This window comes from Topomyia yanbarensis, chromosome 2, assembly GCF_030247195.1.
Source record: "Topomyia yanbarensis strain Yona2022 chromosome 2, ASM3024719v1, whole genome shotgun sequence".
In the NCBI taxonomy this organism is placed as follows: Eukaryota; Metazoa; Arthropoda; class Insecta; order Diptera; family Culicidae; genus Topomyia; species Topomyia yanbarensis.
Genome location: NC_080671.1, coordinates 358,371,766 through 358,395,260, shown reverse-complemented (window position 1 = coordinate 358,395,260; position 23,495 = coordinate 358,371,766). Strand labels below are relative to the sequence as shown.

The 23,495-nt window shown below is 36.3% G+C and overlaps 1 protein-coding gene across 9 annotated transcripts in view; it reads left to right on the top strand.

Moving 5' to 3' along the window:
• The first annotated feature begins 235 nt into the window (after positions 1 to 235).
• Positions 236 to 23,495, top strand: part of LOC131684319 (uncharacterized) — a 350,826-nt gene continuing 327,566 nt past the window's right edge. For 2 of the 9 annotated variants that reach the window (XM_058967081.1, XM_058967073.1), the window contains exon 1: positions 236 to 505. The gene's annotated coding sequence lies outside the window, so the exon portion shown is untranslated. Of the gene's footprint in view, positions 995 to 1,286; positions 1,383 to 23,495 lie in introns of those variants that run through there. The other 7 variants (XM_058967079.1, XM_058967078.1, XM_058967080.1 and 4 more) reach the window with 7 other exon arrangements.

The window sequence follows — 23,495 nt, the reverse complement described above, 5'->3', positions numbered from 1 at the left end:
CTCCCGCATTATCACTAAGTTCGGAAAGCGAACGATTTTCCCCTCCGCGCCGAGAGCCGGAGCCCGATCCATTTCCCATGCCGATAAGTGACAGAAAAACAACAACGAACTTGTTGCAGGTCAGGACATAACCGGGGCGAACATAGGCATGTCATCTTATGAAACCATGCTGGGGAACCGTTGTTGGAGTCCGCTGGCGTGCCTTGTTTGGTAAAGCGATTTTAGTTCTCGTAGAACAACCGTACGCTTCACACTTATTCTGCTGTGGCAGGGCAGTGAAAGCAGCTGCTTGAACATTCGTTGCAAGTCGACCTCGTGCAGGACTTGTCGTTTTTTTCGGGGATTCGCGCGCGTTTTTTGCTGTGTGTGTTTGTTAGTGCTTACAAAACTCAATGCAAGTGATTGAGCGGGTGGCTTTCGTCGCGTTCGGTGGGTGGTCAAGGTGCATGCTGCCAGAAGGATAACACAGAAAAGTGCATAAAACGTTCTATTCGCGCAGCAAATGGTGCTTCACTTTTCTTCAATTGTAATTTCTTTCGTTTTTTTTTTCTTCGCGGAACCCCTGGATGTGATGCTCTTTGTCGAGGATAGACAGATTGCCGCTTGTCTTTTCCGCTTTGTGTTGGTACAATTTTAAGTTAATTAATTCCTTTCGTGTTGCACGACGGAATCTTGCATAGTGAATGGAGATTTAATCTTGGCTTTTCGGAATTCAACGTGACATCACGTGTGAAACTCAGCTGTTACACATGTGTGCACGTGTGGGAGTGTGTGTGTGTGTTTGTTTTTGTGTCCCTGGTCGACGAGCGGACGATGTTTGATATTAGTGGCCGTTTAGGGAAACAAAGGACAAACATTACGTTCATCTCATTCCCCGTCCTTGCTGGGTGGTGAGGGTTTGGTCGTGCCTTGGCATGCTTTCGGCAGGGGAGAGTCGTTCTTTGTTATGAATTACTAACCAGTGCTGATGCTTGTTTTACGAGCAGTTCAAGAGGTAATTTGTAGGCTTAAGATGGTACTGGCAGTGCTGTGCTCTTATGTACACTTCAAGAGTCTCATCTAGTGCTCAGTATGGGGTGGAATGGTACAGCACAGCGACGTCCAGTTTTTAAGTGTTGCGCTGAGCGCGTGCTAGGAAGCAGGTTCCTGGTGATTTTTAATCTAATATGAATTCAACAATGTTGTTTGACTGAATTTATTCTCTATTAAGTAGTTATGTCTATAGTGTAAAATCATTCTCTTTTATTGTGTTATGAATCAATGGAAGTTAGTGAATCATACTGGAAATCAAACGAATGTATTCCGTATGTTACTAAAAATACAAACTACAAAACTACTACTTCAAGTGAATAAAACAAACTAAGCTTAGTTCGTAGTTGAGTGTAAGTATGATCAAATATAGTGTCTGTGAAACAAAGTTTTCCCTGAGCTACCGGTAGTGGAACGGCGGAGAAAGTTTGTACCCAACGTACCTGAGACGAAAAGTAACAAATTTCACATCCACATCGTAATCAAAGAGATTGCGTTTGTTGAAAAATCATGACTAATTCCGCAAAGTGCCTGCTTCGGTAGTGAAATGATTTGTTTTGATGGGGATTACTGCTGGAAAATTTTTTTTTCTCTCACGGTCTCGTTTGGGGGAACGTTTTTAGCGAAATGGCACATAATTAGGGTGAAATGTTGCCGGAAAAAGTTGGGACGATTGGACCCAGTCAGGGTTGATTAATTGTGCGCTGGTTGGAATGATTAAAATATTAGAAGATTTGCATTCTTAAAACTTTTTCCTCTGAAGCTGCTTATGAACCAAACCGGGCAATAAAATTGACAAATTACCCCAAAAAACTGGTTTAATGCAGATCCATTTTGCCTTCCTCATTCATGAAGTTTAGGATTCCCTGGTTGGCTATAGTCATTATAAAATTGTAAATGTTTAATATAATAATAATTTAATTTAATATAATAATAATTTAAAGTCACTTGACATATATGTACAAGAATCAATACCATGCGTTTTGTTTGATATTAATTTCAATAAGTTTCAAATAATTTTAATTACTTTGGATGTGGTTCCCTCTGCACTGTCATGGACCAACCATCGTACATTCGGGCTCCGAAGGTGCAAGGTCCAGAGTAGTAATAAGATCGTAGCATTGACTAAAATTGGAAAGTCGAACCTTTAGAACCCGTGATGGTGTTTTTTTTCTCGTCTGTCTCTAGACCGACAGAATCGGTTATATACTGGAACCTCCATTTACGAACCAAGACGAGGGTTGGTAAACTGCAATAATTCGTCAAAAAGTGTCCGTTGTTTGGGTTTAGTTCGTGAAAAAGCTCGCTTCACATTCTTATTAAAATTCGTTTCGTCAAATCAGTTCATAAAATCCAATGATTGTGAATATAACATAAACTATTCTACATGAAATTGCCAGGTAGGTATAATTATATTTACTATCGTTCCAGATATTCCAAATATTTCCTGGAGTGAAGGTCTCAATATCTACAAACGTAAACAATTATCTTTTGGACGTTTATGGCTCATAGAAGGCCATATTGCAAAGTTGAATAGAATATTGAGTCCAAATGAAGTTTTTTGGTTATTCAAGAACTTTCTGCATGCTTGTAGCGTTGCACAGAAGCTCAAAACAATTTTTTTAGGAACTTAATTGGATGGAGCTAAAATTGTCCATATTTGCGAAAGAAACGCCATCTTTTGGGTTAAATTCTTTTTTATGAAATTGGCCACAGCCTACAGAAAATCCAACTTGTTAACGAAAAGAGCACAGCGCATGAGAGTCTACAAGAAAGTTGTAGAGGAGAATATTTTCATAAATTCTGCTGGACAATTTTTCTCTGTAGATTATAGTTATCGATTTATGTGACGTTTTGTATGACGATTTGGCACGTTTTGCATCAAATTTTTAATCGTAACAGTTTTGTTATTGTTTTCCTGCCGTTACAATGTTCAGATATATTTTAATTGTGACAAACCACACAACTTTGCTGAAGAGACCAAATCACTGTGACAGCTTTGGAATTTTTTTTTCCCCACTTTTTGAACCAGTATAACTTTACTACGGACAAAAATGATCAAAACGATGATAAATACGTTTACCTGTAAGCACTCGTTCGGAAGTTATGTTGATCTTACAGACAAAGCACACTGGCGCTCCCAGATTTTCCTCAGAAAATGTAATGAATGTGAGTTCTAGGTTTCATTGAACGGAAAGCTTCGATTGAGCTGAGACTATCCGAGACAATAAAGTAATGATCGGTGGGCAAAGTATCAATGATCCCAAGGGTATACTGAACAGCAAATTCAGCGACGTAACCTGAAGCAAGATCATTGAGTTTGAATGAGGCGTTGAGGTTTGGATTGACTATACCAAAGCCAGTGGAGCCGTCGAGGCTTGACCCGTCGGTGTAAAACATCTTGTTGCAGTCGACTTCTCGAAATTTACTATGAAAGATGCTTGGAATCACTTGCGGCCGCATGTGATCCGGGATTCCACGAATCTCGTCATGGATGTGTCGAAGAATACAGTTGAATCAGAAGCATAAGGGAGATTGACACGGTCGGGATAAGTGCATGAAGAAGAATTGATATTTTGTGCCATGTAATCGAAGTGACTAAAAATCGTCTGCACAGTACGGCAGCCACAATCGAAGAGAGCGAGTTCCCCTTTTCGGCCTACGATGAGCCCTTTCCAGCCCTGGTCGCTACCAATGGAGCGGATGGAGACAAACGCCATGAGCGGGGCACACTGTGTGAGGGTATTCATGACAAAATGCGTTTCTACCTTTGGTAGTGACACTTGTGATTTGAAACGGCGGTTGCTTTCCCTAAATGATTTTGTCTGTCCCTATCACCTATGCAAAAATTTAGTATTTAACAATTTTTTATTTTAACTTTATGGGACATGGGCAAATGTAACACTATCGTAAGCATTTCTGCAAAAGATCGCTTAGAGCGTCGCTGAAGGGAGCGCTTAAGGTTCTCCTCGCTCTGTTTGTACGCGGGACATGCCAGGAGATCATGTGGGTTTCCCCTACAGTAGAGATACTTTTCGACATCCCTTCCACAGCAGTCATCCGCATGATTCCCAGCGCATTTCCCACAACGGGCCTTATTACTACAATGGTAGGCTGTGTGCCCCAATTGTTTGCAATTAGTACAGTTCATGACCCGCGGCACAAAGAGGCGAACAGGTTGACGGATCTTGTCAAAGGAGAGGTAGTTGGGTAGAACAGAACCGGCGAAGATCACTCGATAAGAGTCTGAGTTGTCGTATGTTTTCTTCCCTTCAGCTGCGACTGATGCTGAATGCAAACGTTTGCACTCCAGTGTATCTTCACTGGCATAAACATGGGGTCTTTGAAACAGCCAGTCCCATATATCAGCAACTCAGAATCGAATCGGAAACGACCCCACTGACTTCAACCCTGTTAGCTGGAATATACACTAGAGTGGGTTAAAAATTACATTTCAGCTCCGAGCAACTTTTTAGGTACCATTTAGGTCCTAGAACAACTGTGCAAATTCTTAGCTCGATCCCTGAAACTATATTTTTGCGCCCGCTGTTTAAAGTTTACATGGGATTTTGTATGGAAAAATGAACTTTCACAAAACAATTCCTCCAGGAGTCGCCCATTGCTTCCTAAAAATAAACCATTATGTGGCCTTTAAACCTTTTATAGAAAATTTAGTAAAGAAGCAAAGTCTCGAAAACCACGAAACGATCTGACGCTTGAGAAAAAAGTTATTAAGCTGAAACCGATTGATGCTCTGACTATTGATAAAATCTAGAGAAAATTTTCAATAGGACGTAAGTAACATTGAGAGCCTCTCTTTGTTTACTTTCTCTTTCGTTTATTACGACGTCATTACAACACTTTGCACTAATTTTCCAGTACATATCGAAAGCCGACGGTTTTTACTAGATTATTATGCAAAGAGTAGAGTAGTAAATGTTGAAATGGCCGAGTAATGACCAGAAGAGAAAGACCCCACAGAGAATCTCTCATTGTTGCTTACGTCCTATTGAAAATTTTCTCTAGAAATATTCATTTTTTCTACCACCACTGCTGTTGGTTGTCCAATTATTTGAAATATTATTTTGATCATCTCCAAATGTGTCTAAATCAATTATCTGTACTGTTTGGTCACTATACAAGAGTTTTGAGGAATAAATGGCGGCTTCTTTGTACATAATTAGAGAAAGTTAAAAATTTTGCATATAATTTGATCGTCAGCAGCAGTGATGCTATGCAAAGTGAAATTTTCATCGATCTTCAGGGCATCAATCGGTTTTTTCTTAATAACTTTTTCCACGAGCACAGTCTTCTAGAATTTGTTTCCTTAACAAATTTCCTATTGAAATTAGACATCTATGTATTTTTAGGAGTAGCGGGCGACTCTTGGACGAATTGTTTTGCAAAAGACGATTTCCCCATATGAAATCCCATGTAAACTTTAAACGGTGGGCGCAAAAATATAGTTTCAATGATCGAGCTTAAAATTTGCAGAGTATGGGACCCAAAAAGTTACTCGGAGCAAAATTTTATTTTTTTCATATAACCGTGTCCTACTCTAATATACACCCTATACTCCTTCGTAAAGGGCCCGTAGCCAGCAATATCATTTGCCTGATTTAAACTGTTAACAACCACCCAAAGCTTATCAGGGCGAATTTTCGATATTTCTGTTACGGCCGAATACCGATCCGTCAGAACTCGAGAAATCTGCAACAGATTCAAACACCTTTTTGTCTTTGGTCCGAAAGAAGATCACGAATGGCCTGGTGGCCGAGCTTGGATACACTTTGAACTTGAGATGAACCGCCGTCAAGGGAAGGACATTTTTGCACAGTGCACGTTAGTAAGAGAACCAAGAAGGGGAAACGTAAACTAATACTTAACTTGTGTATGTAACGGTATTCGGACGGCTTACTAGAAGAACACTGCTTCACTGGTCACTGACCGGCTAACGGTACTTAGAAACAGAAACACAAAACAAGGGAAAAATACTGAAACCTCGACTAGGCGGAGAGTGCGCAAGCTAACCTTGAACGTGGATTAGCACTATTCTTTTTTGCTATAGAGTGTAGGGACTGGCAATAAAAGACTTCTATCTCGACTGAGCACTCGATAACGAATGAGATTACACAGAAGCCTGTTTTTATGCGGTTTTTCATGTGAATTTATTTATGCGGAATATATATATATATATATATATATATATATATATATATATATATATATATATATATATATATATATATATATATATATATATATATATATATTATTATATATATATATATATATATATATATATATATATATATATATATATATATATATATATATATATATATATATATATATATATATATATATATATATATATATATATATATATATATATATATATATATATATATATATATATATATATATATATATATATATATATATATATATATATATATATATATATATATATATATATATATATATATATATATATATATATATATATATATATATATATATATATATATATATATATATATATATATATATATATATATATATATATATATATATATATATATATATATATATATATATATATATATATATATATATATATATATATATATATATATATATATATATATATATATATATATATATATATATATATATATATATATATATATATATATATATATATATATATATATATATATATATATATATATATATATATATATATATATATATATATATATATATATATATATATATATATATATATATATATATATTAGAAAAAATTTTGAATAAGACCGTACAGGTCAGTTGGAATATAATAAATGAACAAATAATCAAATTTTCAAAGTTATGCGGTTTTTACATTTCTTATAAAAGAAATGTATAGAATTTTTTATACGGATTTTCAAAGCTATGCGGTTTTTTATGCGGATTTTGAAAGTTATTCGATTCTTTTATGCAACCTCCTTTTAGTTTATAGATAAATCCTCGTGAATCCACATGCACAAAAAAAGACATAAAATGGTCATATTTTTATTTTGGATTATTAAATACTAGTCTTTGTGTTAAGGATATGAGAAGCACTAATGATGTCAGAAAAATAAAAACAGAAAGTGATTGAAAACCTTTTTACCTTTCTCATAATAAAGGTTATGTAATCGGTAGGAATTTTGACTTTTTAGCCGAGACCCGCAAGGCCGAAAATTTTATACCATTCGACTCAGTTCGGCGAGATCGAAAAAAGTCTTTATGTGTGTTGCATTTTTTTACATTTCTTATAAAAGAAATGTATAGAATTCGCTCAAACTTTCAAGGCCGAGTCTTATATACCAATCGACTCAGCTCGACGATTTGGGACAATGTCTGTGTGTGTGTGTCTCTCTGTGTGTGTATGTAACGGACAAATTCTCATTCGTGTTTCTCAGCAATGGCTGAACCGATCTTATCCAAACCAATTTTAAATGAAAGAACTAAAAAACAGTATGAACGCTATTAATTTGTTTTTGATTCTGATGTTTAGTTTCCATGATATGAATGTTTGAATGCGCAAAAATGGCGGTTTTTGCATTTTTTTTTAAATTATCTGCCGAAATTGACAATATAGATTAACTATTTATATGTTTTTAGACAGCTTTAACGAATACCTTTCGAACAAGCTATAGATTGTTGAAATTGGACTATTATCAAAAGAGATATTAAACATTAAATGCGGACGAAAGATTTTTATCATTTCCCATTGCCATAAATATGACCAAAAACATGTAATCTATTATTAACGCCAAAACGGCATATTTTAGGTCAATAGTGTCTTCGGAGAGTATAATGGAGGCAATATGCCCTTTCTTTTGGTATTATGCTTTTGCTGATTAATCCCCCTATGAGTGAGATATTTTCACAAATTTTTTTGGAAGTGATTATATCGAAATGATGCCTTCAGAAAATTTGTAGCTCTTACTTTTGCGAATAACTTTACTGAAGACTTCAAATATATATTTTGGATACTTTAAAAGTTATGGCTTGTTGTTTGTTGATAACTCTTTGTCGCCTATTTATTGTTCAATACAGTAATAATCCATTAAAATAAGCCAAACATTATTTCGATAAAACGAATTTTGTATTTTGTTTTACTATCTACAACCGCTAGAAATAATCACCGAACACGTCCAAGTTGTCTGGAAGGAACTTGATAACTTATCAGTACAAAAATGTTCATTTGTGCGAACCTTCTGACTGCAATTTTTCTAACTTATAACCATCGGATCGATCTGAAACATATTGGAAAATGAAAAGCGAAATAAATAACTCCAAGCAACGGCTTAGCCAAGAGAAGGTTTTGGGGTTTAACACTATACAACCCCCCCCCCCCCCCCCCCCACAAAACCCAAAAAAAAATTGGATTGAAGTTAAAAATTTATTGATGCAGACTGATTTAATTCAATATTACAATAACAATTATCTGATCCGTAGATTGATAAACTGTTGTTGTAAACATCATGAAGACTTTTGATAAATTGTCGGAATGGGGTCCTGATATGTAACTGATCTCTTGGTCTTGATTTCACAGTTGTCTAATAGCATCAATATCAAATTCCTGCCTGAAAACATTCCAATAGAAAATTCCAGAGTTCTGTAATCAATCATAATCCTCAGATTTATTTTCAAATTGATCTCGTTTTTGTAGAGATGTACTGTAATAAGGGTCTTTATTTAATAGGAAGCGAAGTTAAAATTGATTTAATGTCTATGAAACATAGAACTGCTCACCAAAAAATGCTTAACTTTCAACATTTGCTAAAAATGTTTTTGCCTTTCTTATTCACTCTAAAATTCGTCGATCTAATCCCGACCGGGAGGGCCGAGTGTCATATGCTAATCGACTCAGTTCGTCGAGATTGGAAAATGTCTGTGTGTGTATGTATGTCTGTATGTATGTGTGTGTATGTGGAAAAAAATGTGACCTCTATTAATCAGAGATGGCTGGACCGATTTGCACAAAGTTAGTCTCAAATGGAAGGTACAATCTTCCCATCGGCTGCTATTGAATTTTTTTATTGATTGGACTTCCGGTTCCGGAGTTACGAGTTGAAGAGTGCAATCACACAGCAATTTCCCATATAAACTGAAATGAAAAATTTTCAAAATCAAATTTGTATTTTTGATGCCAAATGACATTATAATGCATGAAACATTGAGATTTGATGTGAACTCGAAAAAATAACGTTTGACAAAAATTGATTTTTTTGGACTTTGGTACTTTTTTGCTCTGTTAGTATTTTCTGAAAAATTAATTCTGCATAATTTTAAAACTCCAAAAATTACGGTTTCGGAATTATGCCGTTTAGACATTAATATCGATTTTCACCAAACCCCCCAAGTAGCAATTGCAACTTGTTGAAAGTTTGAAATGTTGCATAACTGCTACACAATATTTTTTATTGTTGGATATATTTGAAAAGAATTTCCAACTGATTGTGCAACTATGTAACTATAGAGCTGACCAATACTGTTATGTATGCAAACATCAATAACAGTTGTGAAACTAATCAGAAACTTTGCAAACTTGCACAAACAGTCTAACAAGTTGCAAATGCCTCTTTGTTTGCCATTCCACCCTAAAATAGAACTGTCTAACTACCCAGTGCTCGGCAAATGGCACAGCTATTGTTTTCATTATTTTGCTGCAATTAGGAACATGTTGCACAACATACAAACAAAATGCGCTTTTTCCATAACGTAGTTGTTACCAAGAGAGTTACAAATACTATACAGTAAAAAAGTGTGCTACTTGGGCCCCACCAATTGTAAAATTGGTATTGTAAAAAAACGTAAGGGCGATACTTCAATGCTGGTAGGTGGGACCGAAAAAGTAAACAATCGCCAAAGGGACTATATACTATATATACAATCATTTTGTCAATTTCAATAGCAAACACAAATTTTAATTTAATAATTTCAAATACTTCATGAAGTTTTGGGTTTCGATCACTGAATCATGCAATCTAGGATGTAAAAAACACAATAGTTCTTAAATAGGAAATAAAACCAAGTCTGGAAATATGCACTGTTGATTTTCTTTGAATGGTGGGTTTTTTCAAGAAAAAGCGTTGATTTCTTAATTCTCAATCGCGTTGGAAATTTGAGTAAAATATAAACTTCAAATCGATTCAAAAAAAAAAAATTTTTTTGGCTCAGTACAATATACATAACCCCTTTAGAAAAATCAGTTTTCCCACCACAATGCATTGATTGAGGAATTTAGATATTTTATTAACAGAGCATTAGCAATAATTCGTTTGTATGTCTATTTTATGGGCCATTTTTTCGCCTTCCCATTGATTTGGTTTGAGATTTCTAGCACTGATGTTGTCCTATGCTGATTTGAGTGATTCTTTGAGTCCTGCCACTATCCCATGTAGTATGTGTTATCAAAACATCGCGAAGCATCAAGTTCTAAATGTTCTCAAACGAAATAATATCCGAAGAGAGTGATAAGAGTTATAAGAAATGTCTCATCACACTGTTAGGTGGATTAAAAGCGTTTTTTACTCTGAACAGAGTAGATAACTCTGAACCCTAGTCCTCTAAACTCCACCAAGAAATCCGATATTTGCCAGATCCCCTGGATTCCATTTGAAATATTTACTTCGGGGGGAGGCGTGCTAATGCACTTCACTTGATTCCAGGTCTAGCTGGTCGAGCTAGATTTCGCTGGTCTCATAACCGCCATATCAGTCCTGCACGGCATGATATTCTACATGCCCTCCTCTCTACGTTGACCAGTTGGATGCCGTGGTCGATCCAACGATTCCAGGCTTCCGGTTCACTGGTGCCCCGACGACCCTATACTGGTGGTTTGTCGCGTTCGGTGCTACGGTGGAGCTAGCCTACCTCGGCGGAGAGTTCCCCGACGAAAAAATGTCTCCCGCAACCCGTGACGGACGCGTTATTCTTCCTTCGATGCAGTCCGGCAGAATGCCGAGGTCAGTTCAGCGATTCCGGGTGGAGTATTGCATTCGGTTCACTGGTGCCTCGACGATACAAGCCGGCGATTCGCTACGGATTACTCGGAATAGTCCCCGACGGTGGATCTTTCCTACTTCACCGAAGAGTTCCCCGGCAGTGGAAGATCTTCCGAAACCGATGCTACCCGGGCAGATGCCGAGGTCGATCCTGCGGTTCTGGGATGAGAGTGACTTCCAGTTGACAGGCGCCCCGACGAGCATTTGCCGGAGCTACTTCCCAATCTACTCGAACTAGTCCCCGGCGGTGGGCCTAGTCTACTCCGACGGAGAACTTTCCGAACGTTGAAATTTCTCTCGAAATCGTTATTTCGATGCTGGTCGGTTAGGTGCCGAGGTCAGTCCTGCGTGTCCGGGGAGTCACTTTGACTTTACGCTTGTCCGGACATACCGCAGACTCAGGTGATTCGCATTTAATGTCAAAAGATCCTGACTCCTGCTTTGCAGAAGACAAAGAGTTAAGTAGCCGGGAAACTCTGAGCGTGCTCATATGACTCTACTCCACGCTTTTCTAAACTTTCTTACTTCAAATCCTTGCTGTTTTTGAGTACTATGCCTCTTAATACTGAAAAACATTTCACACCTTATGCGGTTTTTTTATGCGGATTTTCAAAGTTATGCGGTTTTTTATGCGGTACGCATCCCCCGCATAAAAATAACTTAAGTGTATATCTCCTGTCTTGCTTGCACTACAACCAATCAGAAAGATGATTTTTGAAGGAAATTGTTCAATGAATCTAGAAACAAAAACTTCTTTTCAACGGTACTATTGCTAAACATGCAAATTGCAGATTCAAATGTTGAGTTGAGTTGAGGGGATTCGAACCTGCAACCCTTGAGACTCCAGAAGAATGCACAAACCCTTATGCTTAGGGTTTGAAGTACCTGTTTTACCGTTACCGAAACCGTCCAAATATTGAATACCGAAATACCGATTTTTAAGCATCAAAAACCTGCAGTTTCGATATTTTGTTAGGCAGAAATACTTCAGTAGCCTCGCCTGTTTTGGGACTCATTATAAGCGGTATAATAGAGCTCGTTATAACAACCCAAAATACCTTTATGTGAAACAGTGCATATGCTGGAATTCAGTGAATCTGCAAGATAAATTTAATAAATTTTTTTTCCTCTAATGTGGAAACTTATAAAGCTCGATACTATAATAGAATTCTGCTAATAGATTCTACAGTTTTAATAATGAAAAAACGCTATATTCATTATTTTTTCAAAAGATTTCCATCGATGTTGCGACAGGTTACGTTAAAAATAAATTGAAATCATTCTTTTTTTAGGTTTTGACTTAAGTTCCTATATGTTATTTAAGACTTTTTGGTGGTATCATACAGGAGAAACAGAAAAGAAAGAAATTATGTGACAACCCTCCCCCCCCCAGAGGTAGGAGTCCCAAGGGTTGCGGGTTCAAATCCTGCCTCAGGCAGGGTTGCCAAAATTAAATCTGTAGTTTTGTCCTAAAAATTTTTTCATCTGTATTTACTCCTCGAAAAATCTGTGTCGATATCTGTATCGAACCAGTTGAGTCGTTTAACCTTTTGCTGGATTATCTATCGAAGATATTAATTCTTGTGATTTAAATCAGTCAAGCTAGGACCTGTTTACATTTTCATAAAAAAACACTAAAAGTCATTCTAATATTTTACATCCAGAAACTTGAACTTTATCAATGTGCACAATGGAAAAATAATTTTCTTCTTCATTTAATGACTTTTGTTGATATATTGTCGGTGTTAAGTCAGACCGGACTAAGTCGCAAAACATAAAATAATGAGATAATGATAGCAATGGAATTACGTCAGCTACATTCGACTTTTTCCAGATTTGAAATATGTAACAATAAGCAAGAATTATGGCAAAAATTAATTTCCATTTATAATGTAAAGAAAGCTGCGATTCAAACTTTAAACTCGTTTTTCTCGAAATCAATATTTTGTCACTTAGTCCGGTCTGACTTAACACCGACCATATAATGTTATATACATTAAGTCGACCAATGTAGCTGTCGAATTCTCGGAAAAAATCGAGAATTAACAAAGTCACGGAGCATTACAATTAACGTTTCTGGAAGTAGACTTCAGCCAGGCGTTTGCTGGGTGCTAACCTGAGTGTATTACAAACCTTTACCTTACAGAGTGAGCTACCAATCTCAAAAGTGAGGATAAATTTTAATATAGAGGGCTAAGCTGAGAGAGACAGACAGGAAGTATTACTGAAACTGAAAAAAATATTTCTAAAATAGTTTTTGTAACATCATTTCTCAAAAATGTATATCTGTACATACGTGGAAACATCTGTATATCTGTACATACAGATTCTTGGTCTGAAAATGGCTGAAAAATCTGTATAAATACAGATTATTCTATATTTCTGGTAACCCTGGCCTCAGGGGTGATTTTTTTTCACATAATAGCTTTCGCTTAACTCACCATTTCGATCTGTTTTCCCCGTTGGACACTACCAAAAATCTAATAAACACCAAGCACGTTGGCTTGTGAAGGCATAGTGTGATCCCTAGAGGGTTTAAATGGGACACGATAATTATTTCAACCCCATGATTTGTGAGGAAAGTAATGGTCCAATGTCCAAAGCGATTCGCTTAACACAACAAAGCCAAAACACAGGATACTTAACCCTTCAGTCTTCAGAAAATATTTCTAACTTTTGATTTGAGCAATTTTTAAGAAAGGTAAAACATTCAACATAGTTTTGGTTTTTTTTTTGGAAAAGTTCACAAGTACGCAAAGTACAACTTGAAATGTGAACCATGCTACATGCGCTAGTTACATTATTCCTGCTTGCCCAAAATCGGTCCGTGCTACTGCCGAAACGAATGCGAACGAAAGCAGGTATTTATTTCCTGTTGACTCGCTACCATTAATATCGTGTTCATTCAGTTGGCTCGCTCCAATTCCACAACAAGCAGGTTTAGCAGCCAGTTTAGCATTCTTTGCTATATCTCTCTATTGTGGTAGAAAATAAATGTCAGCGATTTCTTATACCGGTGGACTTACGTTTCCATACGAGTGTGGGCGAAGCTTGCCGGAGCTAGAATCGAAGCTGACACGTGCGCCGAAAATCTTCGATTATAGATCTAATGTATTTGGATATTTCAGTAGATAAGTAAATTGATCCGTTTATGTTAGTATGGCTGTTTGACATTCATTTCTATACTAGAAGTGACGACTCAAAACATGTAATCACTGTTTGGTTTTGATACACATCATATGTGCGACCTAGTATAAAAGTCGCAAGGACAAAACACGCTTCGTTAAACCTGTTATAAATATATACACAATTTAGCAGAATTCAGTATTTTTTTTACCGAACTTTCAACAGCTGAACGTTCGGTAATCAATTCGGTGATTGTATTTATAACAGAACGTTCGGTAATCGAATTTGTTGATGATCTGTGAAAAACTACCAAACATTTCATATTACTGAACTATTAGATAGTTTTTGACAGATCATCAATAAATTCGATTACCGAACGTTCTGTTATAAATCCAATTACCGAATTGATTACTGAACGGCAGCTTTCGGTATGTTCAGAATTCATTTCAACAAGAGTTGTTAGTAAACGAGTTTCGGAATTCTTTTCATATAATATAATTTATTAGGGTTAATAAGCTCTTATTTCGTAAACTTGCACTTTTTATATTATCCAGTTTATACTGATTCATCCACCAACGAGATTTCCGTAGTGCAATTGTCCATCTTTAAATGGATGAATAAACGAAATAAATATTAAGTAGGTTTTTTTAAACGTCGATTATAAGATACCTCAATCCCTTCTGAAAACGTCTTGGAACAACTTTTCCGTGCAGTACAATTCTGCTTCACCAGTGCACGAACAAAAGTTTTCTACATGAACACTTCCAAATGTACAATGGCCGCAATTTGACAGTTCATTGCCGTGGATTGAAGGATTTACCGAAGATCGGTACTGGAGATATAATTTTACAATTCGCTCGGTATTTTTTGCGGTTTTCACGAATAACTAAGGTTTACCGTACGTATTGTAATTAAATTTACAAAATCTGGTAAAACAAATTGTTTACAACAGACTATTCGGCACAGTTTTACGAAACTTCTGTAAAATAAGTCCCGTTTACCGCTGAACCGGTTATTATTGATGTTTACCGACTTTTTGCTTAAAAACAATTACCGAACAGTGAAAAGAAATCTGAGTGTGTAAGAATGTAAGAATCGGAAATAAACTTCAAGCGAAATAATCCCTCAGCATTAGGGTGACCATACGTCCTGGTTTACCAGGACATGTCCTGGTTTTGCATTGACTGTCCTGGTGTCCTGGGAAGTCGAGGAAAATGCTTGATATGTCCTGGTTTTTCTCCTGGAAGCCTAATACATTCAAGTTTTTTGTACGCGGTTTTTTTTGCGCGGTATTTTTTACGCGTTTTTTTAACGCGGATTTTGAAATTTACGCGGTTTTTATTTACGCGGATTTTGAAATTTACGCGGTTTTCATTTACGCGGATTTTGAAATTTACGCGGTTTTCATTTACGCGGCCTGTATCCCCCGCGTAAAAAAAACCTGAGTGTATATTTCTATTTATGCAGTCTTCGCTTTTCGCTATGCTCCAGATCGCAGTTACGACCGACCGCAACCATAACTGCAACGTATACACATCCTCCATCAGAATGCGACAAACAAAACTTAATACAGTTGAATCTCCCCATTGTACCTTCCGATGGTTTTTTTAATTTCTCAAGAGTGCCTCGTCAATATCGATGAAACAATGGTTACCAGCGCTTCTTCTCGGCTCAAATCGTCTTTCAATCCGGGACCCGAAGAATTCCCTTTGGTGCCTCTGAAAAGACACATCGGTGTTTTAGTGCTTCTGCTTCTACTTGAGTTCTCTTGCTAGTAGCTTTTTTTCGTCTTACTGGAAATCCATTCCATAAAAAGAAAAATATCAACTATCGAGGAAAATTTCATTGTGTGCTCTCTCGAGCTGGGGATCATGGAATTACTACAGGATCGATACCAGTACCTACTCAGTCGCTCTGATTGTTAACGGTGCAGTGAATCAAACGAACGTTTCTACCTAAAGTCTGCTGTCTATATGTACCGTGCCAGTATTATAAACAAACAAAGCAATCGAATAATAATATTTGTCCCAAGCCAGTGTGAACAATAAAGCACCGTTACTTCCATCGGTGCGATATCGATCATTCATTTTAAGATGTTTGAAACTCAACAGCAAAATTCAACAGCAAATTTGCAAATGCAGTTCAGACTAACGGAAGTCGTCGTTATACAAGCCCACCACACTCGTTACTGATAACGATTAAAACTTTGGCCACAACGGAAAGCTACGCTATAGAAGACAACATACAATACGTTGTTGAGCATGACAATGTTAGGACCAAGATACCCGTTTATATTCACAATGATAAGATTGATATGTGTCTGCACGATCTACACACGGGTACTATTAATAAATTTATTACAACCATCATGTCGGAATACGTAAGATGGAATCCTTTAAGTTTGAAACCAGGAGAAAATTTTTCTATGTAATTTCAACGGTGTTTGTTTCGTGAAAATGCGAGTGACGGAACCTATTCCGTCATATCTGAACTTTCAATTCAAAGCAAAACGCGTGACCAAATCTCAAATCACGCTGTGCACGTATGAAGGACAGACTCCTGCGCGCCCTACGTTGTTACACAAGTAGACACACTACGAGAAACCATGTACACAAACCTCTAACGAAGCAATATCAACTGCAAGCAAACCCATCACACAGGCCTTCAACAACATCAACTAAATCACAAACCACTGGAGTTGCAGCTCAGGCACCAACGAATACTGGAACAACAGAACCTACGCACAGCGTGTCCGATCATTGTGATGCGCCTACTACTTCCCAATCAACTGCTAGCACCACCGATAGTAAAGGAAATAACAAAGAACACGGATACGCGATCGTGACCCGTAGGCCCCACAAACAACTCAAACCAGGTAATCGTGAAAGCCCATACAACATCAACAGCGAGGATAGCATGAACGAAAACGAAAAACCGAGAGAAAGCGGACTAAGTGATCCACAAGCAACAAGAGGCAATGAAATGAATCGATTTTCAATAAGAATAAGATCTTTACGCAAAGTAACAAAGCGCGTACACAAGATCCGATGGATATACAATAAAATTTGATTTTTTTATTTTGATTATAGAGGTTTTAACCTTAAGGTCATTCGCCTCTTCGGGGTAGAAAAATCTCGTATGAAAATTTCTAACCGTATGTGCGGGGTCGGGGCTCGAACCCAGGTGCGCTGCGTACAAGGCAATCGATTTACCAACTACGCTACGCCTACCCCCAATTCGATTTATTTATTTTTATATACACATTGATAATATCAAAAGATCCACGGCTCAGGTCATGCGAAGTTTCAAAATCAGTTACTTATTTCTGCTTGTATTTACCGAAACCAGAATTCAGATTCATCGCCTCCCTCATTCATTAACTTTCCAACTGACTGAAACTTCATGCAGATTGGAATTGAGTGCAGAGGAAATATAAATTCCTTTACCAACCAAAGCATTTATTTGTTTTTATGTGGATAGTTTGAAGGCAGAAGCTGGCATCTTCTACATTTTCGAAATTTTTGGTAACAACGGTAGGTTTTGTAGCTCTCAAATCGAGAGATAATAGTTGTCATTGGAGATTGCCAGGCATAGCGCAGGGAAGCTACTTGGGATCGCTGATGTTGCTGATTTACGTCAATGTCATGTTTTTAGCACTGAAAACTCCTCGCCGGTCCTGCACTGATCATCTCAGCATGAAACGTTTACTGATGGTGGTGTAGCAAGACTGCCTTTGTGTATATCAGAAAAAGCTCATCCTCCCAGACTCCCAGAACTTTTTTACTGTCGAAGCTCTGCCTGCCAGACCCCAGAACTGCCGAAAACATGCGGAAAAGGCAATGTCGATTGAGAGGTAGCGGGGGGAAGCAGTACTCTTTCGACTGTCCTGGTTTTTTACTCGTCTGATATGGTCACCCTACTCAGCATAAGAAGTGTTTAAAAAGTTTTCAATCAAAATTAGACAAGAATGAAACTCCAGTATTAAAATTCAATAATTCGTACGCTAGAGCTTTCGTAATTACTCAAAATTAAACGCTCAAAATTACTTTGTAAGAATCAGATTTTTTTTACGTTTTTTATACTGAATGCTTTTTATTCGACTCTTACACAGAAGAGCAACAGTCCAATTTCAACATCAGGTTTTTGCCTTCTAATATATTTGCAGCGGGTTTTACGAAGCATGTTCTGTTCGCACAACTCCTATCTTTGGTCGCTCAATGTGGAATTACGTTTTTATGCCCAATTTTTCGCCACAAGATAGCAGTCGATTAATTTGTTTACGCGGTATGATATGAGATGATATATTTGTACTAACAGTAGAGTAGAATGGGGTCAAATAGGTATAGGGATACAATAGGTATAGGGCATTATCCTAGCAATGCTATTGCACAGGTCGCTCATGTTATGTGAATTAGATACACAGTAGAGACTTAGCGACTGTCATTTCGACTGTTACCGTGGATCAGCTGTAGTGGTTATGGCGTCATTAAAATTTGTCGCTCTGCGAAAACCCATTGTCTTTCGCCCTTAGTACAGCACATTTAATTAATGTAACAAAATGTCGAGTGAGTTTTTTTACGTAAAAATTAATGTTGAATTCGAGTATAACGTTGGTTTTTTGATATTTTTTGTTTTGAAAAAAAAACACCTGCATCAATATGAAACACACGCTTGGAGGCACTATTGGTCAAGCAATTACTTTCAATTGAAGACTTTCAGCCATTTCCCACAACTCCACTGCGCGAACCATCGAATCGAGACCGAAGCTTCACTTCGCACTGATTCAGTGATGCTGGAGTCTTTAAGAGCTGAGTAAGCAACTCAAACTTAGCTCTTAAAGACTCCAGTAACTCAAAAAAAAAAAAAAAACAACCGCCGAAGATAGACAAGAATTTGCCGCTGAAAAAAAAAGAAAAAGGAGTGGCAGGAAAATAGCAGAAACAGATGGAAAAAGAACTAAAATTGATCGGAAAGAGAAGAAAAAAGAATCCGAAAAACTGCTATAAAGCGCAACTATGGTCGTACCGCAGCTAAGCAACAACGTGAGGCGGAATGCACAACTTCTATTCCACACTCTGGCGACGACGAGTTCATCGAAGAAGTCATTAGCAAGTACAAAACCAGACGCAACTACTGAAAAATACATGTCTTTTCAACATTTCTCTACATGGTTTCATGATTGTTAACACCATTTGCCACTTCCTCAATTTTGTACCTGAATTATGTCAATAGCTATCATTCAGTATATGTGTTATAAAATTTTAAAATATCTTCAGTATTCATACTCTTCAACTGTAGAACTACTGATTTTCTAGGCTTGTATATCGTTCTGCTTATCCTCGAATAAAGTGACCTATCGTACCCCCAGATTTCAAAAACGTTGAAAAAATATACCTTCACTTTAATAGATGTAGCATGAAAAATGTTCAGCCAAACATAAAATGATTATTGTCAAAACGTTGACAGATGTATAACCTTTTCAACGAGTACTTGTTTGTCTAAATCAGTGCCAAAGGAAAACTGACTTACTTGACCCAACTCTACTCTAATTCATAACACTTTCGCAGAAAATCATATAAATGATTCGATTCGCCGAAAAAAAATTGTTCACAAAATCGTGAATAAAGTGCCACGAATTCTGGAACAATCACGTTTTTACGTTACGCAAACAGGACCATTAACAAAAAATCATGGACATCACTTGGAACAAGTCAATTGCTTTGAACGTTCACATTTTTTGTGTCTTACTTGTGCTAATTTAGGTACTAGGTTAGATACATCGTCCAACTGGTTTAATCCAATAAATCCCGCTAATCTGACAGAAAAACCCGATAGAAACTCATGCAACGTGTGCAGGGAACAACAACGGTAACCCAACGAAACATTCGAATGTAACGCAGTGTATATATTCAGGGCAAGCTATTCCTTTGAAAACACTAATAGTTTCATGAATACGAGGTTTATTATTCATAATTTCTGGAGCTTGGTCACGGTTTTCAAAAATCGTTCAGTTCACGAAATCGTGATCTTCATGAATTTATGAGCAGATTTTTTTCTGTGTACTAATTCATAGAATCCAAAATCATCTAGCAACGTAGAGTTATAATAGCCAAATTATATTTTTTCGCTGAGATAAGTTTATCAACCACTCTTCGCATGGTAGAAATTTTGGTCTCTGTCTACTATAAGGAAGAAAAGGATGTGGAATAAGTAGAAAATGGGTGCAGAATTCAACCATTGCATTGTATGAGAATAATTAGATTTTTTTACAAGAATGCCTTATTTCTTATTAGGGTAACTTTTAATAAAATACTAGGAAGCTTTTTTAAGAACTCAAACTTGCATATGGAAGATTCTTAAGTCCTGAAAAATCACTAAAATATTTGTAGAGGAATTCCACGTAGATCCGTCCGGAGAACGTTAAAATCGTGACCGACTATCTTAGATTACAATTAATCTTTACACAATTTACGGGCATGGTAGATTAAACATTTTCTACAATCAGTAAGCAATTTTTTAAAAGGGCGTAGACATTTCTACGAGCATTAATTTCAAATTTTTTTTTGTTCGATTACTGTATTTTATAGAGCAAAACTTTCTGAGAGCGGGTTACAGGGAATGAATATTTTTGCGCGAAAAAATATACACTAAAAATGTTGTGTCATTTTTCATATAAAACCAAAAATTTGCGTTAAAAATTTAACTTGCAAAAAAAAACTATTTTTTCTAATTTTTTATAATTTGTCAACAAAAACCTAAAGAGAAAAGAAACATTTTGAATGAGATTCTATGTTGGTGAACTAATCGGTAAAAAAGTTTTTCTAACAATAACTTTATACATGTTTTTAAATTCCATACTGATTGACATATAAAGCTGTAATTTTATTACAGAATATAATTCTAAGTATCGTTTTAAATTAAAAAGCATTTAACAAAAATCTCCCAAAATGCGATAGTTTTCGAGATATTTGGAATTTTGTTCCAACATAAACAGTAAATTCGTGTGATTTTGCCCTTTTTAAAAATTATTCGTGTTACCCCATCACAAAATGTCAATAATCTAATCTTTATCGTTTTAAAGACCTGAAAGAAACTTTTCCGGTGTATTTGAATAATGGAGAAGCTTTCAATAAAAAAGTTTGCGTAACAACAATTTTCGACATATTTTTATAATTCATACTATTTGCAGTAAAAAATACAATTTTACTTTTGAATATGATTCAAAACGCCATCTTCAATCAAAATGGTAATAACAAAATTTTTCTGAAATGTAGTAGTTCTCGAGATATTTTAAATTTTATATTGACAACACAATTATTTTGGTTTATTATGGCCTTTTCATGAGTTTTTCGCGTTTCTCCATTAACAAAAATAAGTTTTTCGAAAGGCCCATAAAATTTCTTATAACTATTTAACAAAACTCTTCCAAAATGCGATAGTTTTCGAGATATTTGGAATTTTGTTCGAATATAAACAGTTAATTTATGTTTCAATCACATCACCAGGGGCGCCGAGAGGGGAGGGACCGGGGTGTTTCCCCCCGGGCCCGGAGTTTTGAAGGGGGCCCGGATTTTTAACAGAAACTAAAATTTTGACAAATACTTTTTCGACAAAAATTTATTTGAGAATGCAATTGAAAATTCAATATCTTGTGCATGAGGTAACTAGAATAGCGAAAATTCTAAACTACTGCATATTTGATGTCAACTATATTTATACCAACCTAATTCTCGCATCGAAACAAGATCAGAATCGAGCGGGCATAGCGGAATTTGTACATTGAATGTCATGTACGCAGCTCACCTGGGTTCGAATCCCAACACAGGAATAGAGATTTTTTTATAGGAAAATTCCTAATCTGAATGAAGAAGCGAATGACCTTAAGATTAAAATGTCTATAATCGAAACAAAAATATGATCAGACTTGTAGGAGTTAAACAATTAAATGGTTTGATTAGAAGTCTTGAAATTGTCTTCAAATTTCGCCAATATGAAATCGATTTTTAGCATTGAAAATGCTTTACTACACTATATGGGGCTGAGACTAGGTGTAAAATTAAAATCTAAAATTCGATCCGCGTCGCGAAAATGTGGCATAATTTTAAACGACTGCAGCGTTGTTAATTGTTGATGGAATTGCATCATTTACATACCAATCGATTCAGAGAAGTCCAACTTGAAAATTGATTGCAACTTTAAACTGGTATTTCAACTGTACACTATTGAAAAATCCGTATTATTGTAAATGCTTTGGAAAAATGTAAGAAGACATACCAAGTTTTCACTCACGTTTTATTAATTGTTTATAGATTTTCATGATTTGAACACTATTTGATTTAGAAAAATCCGTAAATCCGCAGGGAAAACATATACAATTTTCACAAACTTGCGCAACTCTTTCCTTAACACAGACCTCATCTCGACACTCATAAACGTCTTACACATTTCATCGCATGACATAAAAGGAATGTTTCTGACCGAATTAATTCACTGCCGTACCTACTCTGCTGATGGAACGAGTTAGGTTATTGCTACTGCTGCTGGTAGGGTCTCAGATACATCTTTCATTTGATACGAGCCGTGGAAGGGGAGCGTTTCTGTATGCTGGAAGGATTTTGCTCGCATTTCTAAGCGACGATGGCGGAACAAATGGCGAATTGCTGGTTTATGCAGTGCGTTTAGTCGTACAGGCAAGTCTCAAATCGTTTCATAGGATTCTCGTCCTGTATCACAAGACAGTTATTGGCAAATTGTCCTTATTAGGACGAATATATAATGGAAAAAGAATTGATGAAGAAAATTCCGTTTTTTATTTTTGTATTAAGTTTGTGCTTGTCGATTCTGTATCTTTACCAGTAAATAATAATATAAGCAAATATTCTTCAAATTAATAATGTACAAACTAGAAGTCTTGCCACTAAGCGAAAGCCACCCCAAAAAGAATGATGAAAATATTTTTATTTGTCGTACAAAAGGATGGTCTTCTATCTGCACCAAAAAGTTGATAAAAGAGATCACCTTGTTTCAGTGCTTATTTGACATGAGCTGCGAAAGGAAAATGTTCGTGTGTGTACGTAGCAGAAGCGAATCGCCGGCAAGGTTCGAATCGTTTCAAAGGATTCTCGTTCCGTATCACAAAACATAGTTATCAGCAAACAGTCCTTATTAGGACGAATACATAATGGAAAAAGAATTCAATTAGAAAATTCCTTTCATTATTTTGTATTAATTGGGCGCTTGTTAATTCTGTACCATTCCCTAGTAACAAATTAGGTTTTAAGGTTGTTTTATATC